General features: G+C 38.9%; 1 non-coding gene across 1 annotated transcript; it reads left to right on the top strand.

Annotated features, from left to right (window-relative positions):
* The first annotated feature begins 913 nt into the window (after positions 1-913).
* LOC115869286 lies at positions 914-1018 on the top strand. The gene has a single exon (XR_004046103.1). It is a non-coding gene; the product is annotated as a small nucleolar RNA U13 (small nucleolar RNA).
* Positions 1019-5751: the final 4733 nt, after the last annotated feature.

Here is a 5751-nt window from a genome sequence, read left to right as displayed (position 1 = left end):
TCCCACCAGATGAGAATATTCTCAAAGGAACGTTGAGGAGCCCTCTCTGAGGGCGCACTGATATTATCAGTTGTTTTGGGACCGAGGAGGAGCTTACACAGCAGATGTGGCTAAACTTAGAGATTCCTGTAAGGGAACACGAGACCAGCAATACGAAAGCAGATACTTTCTTCAGGTTTTTCTTCAGAAGGGTCAACCTATTTTTCATAACTTGCTTTGTTAGGATGAATTTAAATATGCTAACTATTTTGTTTCTTTCAAAAAATAACTCAAGCAACGGGTGAAAGGGAAATAGAGTTAAATATTAGATATAATAAGAGAACAATAAACGTAATTCCTAATCTTATCACAAATCTTTTGTAATTTTTTTTTTAGTGTGTTGCTTATGCATTACGCATAGCTGCTTCTGTGCTTTGTGGAACTGCTTTGCAATAAGACATATTGTCTTATTTTTTAATGCAATTTTAAAGTAACTGCTGAACAAATGTTATTAGTAGCATTTCCATTTTAACTTCTCTTTTTAATTATCCGCTGACTTCAGTGGTTTCTGAACATGGATTTTGTAAAGCCTTGAATCTTTAGAGTCATACAATGGTAAAGAGGTCACCTGTATTTTATTCCGGTTTAATGGGATTGGTTAATTTCTCTTCTCCATCTAATCTAGATTTTAAAGAGAGTAGTCTCCATTTTATCTATCTTAATAATTGAGATAGTGAGATAATTTTATTCCAGGGATGGTATCTTATCATCTGACCAAATAACCAACTAATCAAATAACAAAAATATTTGAAGATTGCTTATTTAGTCGACACATCTCATTTAATAGATGAGGTAAGTAAAGAACTGAGAGGTGATATCATTGGTTGGTTGCAGGAGGTCTGTTTTCCCAAGAGGCATAAAACTGGAACCAAGGACCCATTTCTAGTTCATAAGCATGATAATTGGGTTTTCATGCGTTTGTGTGGCCTGTGGCTCCCATAAACTTTGTACGACACCGGCACATTAGCCATCTCTGTTAGTCTGGGTAGACTAGAGAAACAAATCCAGGGAAACTCACATGTGTAAAAAAAAGAGCTTTATATACAAGAGCAATTGAATATTGAGAAAACATCCCAGCCAGTCCAGATCAAGTCGATAAGTCCGATATTAGCCCATATGTCTGATACCAGTCTATCAGTTCCTCTTCAGATGCACGCAACACATGCAATGACTCTGAGTGCAGGAAGATCACAGGCCAGTGGGTGGAAAGTCTTGTGGATCCAGTGGTGGTGGAAGCATCTTAGCACTGGTCTGGGTCTCCATGTGGCTCCTCCAGCTCCAAGGCTCTGGCTCCATCAGGGTGTCTCCATGTGGCTCATTGTCAGCAATGTCTTGCAGAGAGTGAGTGTGTGTCCTGCCTGTAGAGAGCTATTTATCTCCTTAGCGCCTCCAAATGCAGCCAGCAAGCAGCAACCTGATTGGCAGGCTAGACTCCACCCTTCCACTCTTAAGTCTCAAATGACAACAGGTTAGGTTACCACCATCTGCCATGAAGGAACAAACAAAACAAAACAAAAACGAACCAAGGCAAAGCCACTGCCATCAAATCCATTTTGACTCCTAAGGTTTCTAAAAGAACAAATAGGTATGGGGGAAGACGGCCTCATCTTTTCCCTGTGGAGCAGCTCGTGGGTTTCAACAACAGCCCCAAACCTGATTCCCTGTGCCACCAGCACTCACTAGGAGAAAAAGAATAAAACAATTACTTCTATATGGGGTTTTTAATCTTCAATCGGTATGAAATTCTAAACTAAGAACATTTTTAAAAGATTTCTGAAAATTTTAGCAAAGCAGGTAGGAAGGACTTTTTTTGTAAATTACTCTTCCCTGATGATATTTAATATGTACATTTCATGGTAGGTCTTCACGTAGATTACTTTTTTAATCTGCATGGAAGTCTCTATGTAGTGATGGAATTCTTCCAAGAGTCAACATCTAAAGAAATAAGTTGGATTTTAGGAAGACAAAACCTGCAGGGGGGCGTCCCCATGTAGATTAAACCTCCTATAAACACCCTAAGACCATCAACCCGGCATGTGACTAGTCTTGTCCCCAGACAGGGGCAGTGGCAAGGGGATTACTGTAGAGAGAGTTAAACCTCAACACATTATCATTTGTTTTCCCCTTTGACTCAACTTTCATTTGTTTTAGTTTCTATTATATTCCACTTTCTCTTGGTTGAGGTTTTCCTGTGTTATTGTTGTTTTTGTTATTTTGCTGTCATTATTGGGGCTATTTTTGTTGGGGAGAGGGAGAATTGGTTTGATTTTCTTTATATGAAACCCAGGATAGGTAAATCTACAGAGAAAGTAACTAGATGACAGAGGAGCTTGACGGGTAATGGGGAGCTAATAATGGTTGCAGGAATGAAGAAAAATGGATTGTGATGATGATTGTACAACTTCTAATATATTTAAACCATTGAATTATATGGTATGCTAATTATACGGCAATAAAATTGTTAAATAAAGCAAGTAAACATTGTGGAAAAGCAAAACAAATAAAAAACCCTGCAGGGAAAAGCAAATCAATGCAATAAAATTGAATCAGAACCCCAATTTTTCTTAGCAGTCAGGGAGAGGGAATGCAGTTTCTATACCCCAGTCTCCCACCCCTAACCCCAAAGAAAAAAAGAAGGTTCAGATTCAGAAATTGGAGGGGAAACAAAGAAAAGAAAGAGAGGAAGCAATACAGACCACTAAGTCAACGATTTAAACCAGTACACCTGACATGAGTGTTTTGATCATTATTAAGAATAGTAAGAGCTTTATTTCCCCAAAACTCTTCAAGAAAACTGAAGTGAGGCTGATGAAAGAAAGGATATTTGATTTTAGCAAGAACTCGGAGTGCATTTTCCTGAATTGTGTCTCAGCATTCTACTCACTTTCCTGAAAGCTCTTCTGAGTCTGTTGAAAGCAACTAGAACTTGTGGGCTCTGCTCATTCCACAATTCTTGGGTCCCCTCTCCTGTTAGGATGAACTTGAGTTGATGAAATTACTTTTCTGTATAGCTGACAGCTCTTGCTCTGGGTGTGCTGATTAAGTAACTAGCCTGTCAGTTACATACGTATTTAGGATTTATTAGGAGCGAGAACTCAACAGAACATGTCAACTTTCATTATTAATTACATGGCCGTTCTTTTAGAAATGTTTAATACTTCTAGGAAATAAATGTGATTATTAACATTAACATTCCCTTTGTCTGAAAAGATAAACATAGTTTCATCAGGAATTGCCAGCTTGGTGTTGTGGGGTAGAGGCAGGGTTTCAAAAGGTTGTCAAGGCCAATTTCCACTTGGGAGCACTGCCATCAGTTCATCCAATATTTAAACAGTAAGCAGACTGGGAAAAAATCAGAAGATAGATTCTAAAATCCTTTTGTGATAGCACACAATTGCCACGATGTTTGGCACCCCTAGAAGAAATTGCCATTTAGTAGCAAAGAAGTGAAGTTCATCAAGTTTATTCATTTTAGGCACTAGAGTCAGCTGTAGTTATAATTAAGACAAAGTGCTCACATTTTGTCTATAGTAATAAGATGGAAGGGCCATTATGTGGTTTATGTATCTTATAACAACTCTCCTGTCCAGAGATTGGATGGGACTATGCGAATGAGGTGCTTATACCTATCAAAGAGATTGCAAAAGTACAAATAAGGTGCATGGCACCCTTGTGAGGCTGGGACCATGGAAATAATTGTATAGAACCTTACAGAGCGAATTGGTAAACTTTGCATTCCCAACGCTGCCCTCGAGCGGACTGACTCATAGTGACCTTGCAGGGCAGAGTGGACTTGCTCGCGTGGGTTTTTGAGACGTCAAGACTTAGGAGAACCGGAAGCCTCTTGCTTCTCCTGCTAAGTGGGTGGTGGGCTCACCATACTCCACATCACACGAGCAGGGTCCCTTCTGGAATTCAGGGTTCTTACTGCCTTTCACACAACGTACTTCAATTTCTATGGTCTCAGTCTACCTGTCTGTGTGCGTGTGTGTATGTTCTCACCAGTCTGCATGTGGTTTGATTATGAGACCCAATGGAAGGGTGGGAAGGCTTTTCAAAGCTTTTAAAGTTTTTCATTTCTTCCCATCTCCTAATTTTAATAGCAATGCTATTTGATAGTAATACTGTTGTTATAGAAAGTTTGATAACTTACCAAGTATATTGAAGAAAATAAATACCACCCAGGATTCTTCTGCTCAGAAATAAACAGTACTTCAGAGTTTTCCTTTCCTCACATTGTACAAATTGAGATGTCTTATTAAGCTAATAGCACGAACAAAATTTCAAATCTTGCATTTTAATTTTTTTTTCATTTGACACTATATAATTAATTTCTTAGTTGGTTAGACATTCCTTAAATTTAGGGTTTTAATCATTGGCTATTGTATTTTATGTTTATTCTGTCATAGGATTTTTATAATTAATTTACCCATTCTCTATCTTCTTTTTCTTTTGCAATTAGAAACAGCATCCTTGTGCCTTTGCATTTCTCTGGCACGGTTTCCTTAGGATAAATTCCAAAAATTTCAACTTCTGTATTTGTATTAGTCTGGTTAAACTAGGGAAACAAACCCACAGAAACTCATATGTATAAAAGTTTTATATAAAGGGTAAGTGTACATCAAGAAAGCATCCCAACCCAGCGCTGTCTAAGCCCATAAGTCCAACATTAGCCCATATGTCCGACATTGATCTATAAAGTCCTCTTCCATCTCACAAAACACACACAATGATGCTGACTGCAGGCTCACTTCCTGCGAGACATTCCTGAGGAGAAGCCACATGGACCTACCCTGATGCAGCCCTGGGTGCTGGAGCAGTTGTGTGGAGACCCCTGCCAGCGCTGAGATGCTTGCACAGTAAACCTTAACCCTGTCGGTAGTAAAGACTAAGAATCATGTAAAGTCTCAGATGCTTCCTGCTAACCTTCTTCCTAGAAAGACTGGACCAATTTACATTGATCGGAGGTTCTTCTTTCACGTGCAGAATAGCTGGTAGTTAGAATTCAAAGTGATAAAAAGGATGCCACCTCACTTTGTAGAAATGATGAAGCCAAGTTGTTCCATGGTTTCACACCCCACCTCTCCCTGCAGAATGGTGCATTAGTTCACCATGTCAGACCCAATGATACCTGGATGTTCCTATTTTTTTCTTATCTTTTTCCTTTTCTTCTTCTTCTGGCTGTGTGTGTGTGTGTGTGTGTGTGTGTGTGTGTGTGTGTGAGAGAGAGAGAGAGAGAGAGAGAGAGAGAGAGAGAGAGAGAGAGAGAAATAGCTCTAATATGAAATTTCTGCTGGAAATGGCTAGTCTCAGGACTGTACTACATTTTTAGTAATTTACCTGTACCTGGCTGCTTAGGACCTACTGCTTTATCAAGGTGGACATGGACTATAATCAAATTCAGAGATCAGATGACTCTAAATCAAATTCAAGGTCATGGTTAGAGTCAACACCTGTGTCGAAATCTATTGGGACTGTCATCTATTTTGTGTGCTTAGAGAAAATGCACATTTACTCTTTTGAAATGTCATCAATGTAATGTGTTAAATAGACTAAAGCAGATCCAACTCCTAGATAATAGGGGGAAGTAGAAATGATGACTGACAAAGCTGAAGTTGATACAACATGAGTTTACAAATATGTTATGTAAGCAGAGCTCAGAGTCTCACACTGTCTCATAAGAACAAACAGTACGGAAATGTTTCAAACTTT

The sequence above is a fragment of the Echinops telfairi genome, unplaced genomic scaffold (genome assembly GCF_000313985.2).
Source record: "Echinops telfairi isolate 266 unplaced genomic scaffold, ASM31398v2 ScPeMD7_23;HRSCAF=83, whole genome shotgun sequence".
Classification (NCBI taxonomy): Eukaryota; Metazoa; Chordata; class Mammalia; order Afrosoricida; family Tenrecidae; genus Echinops; species Echinops telfairi.
The sequence above is the reverse complement of the archived record's forward strand: the minus strand, read 5'-3'. Positions and strand labels throughout refer to the sequence as shown.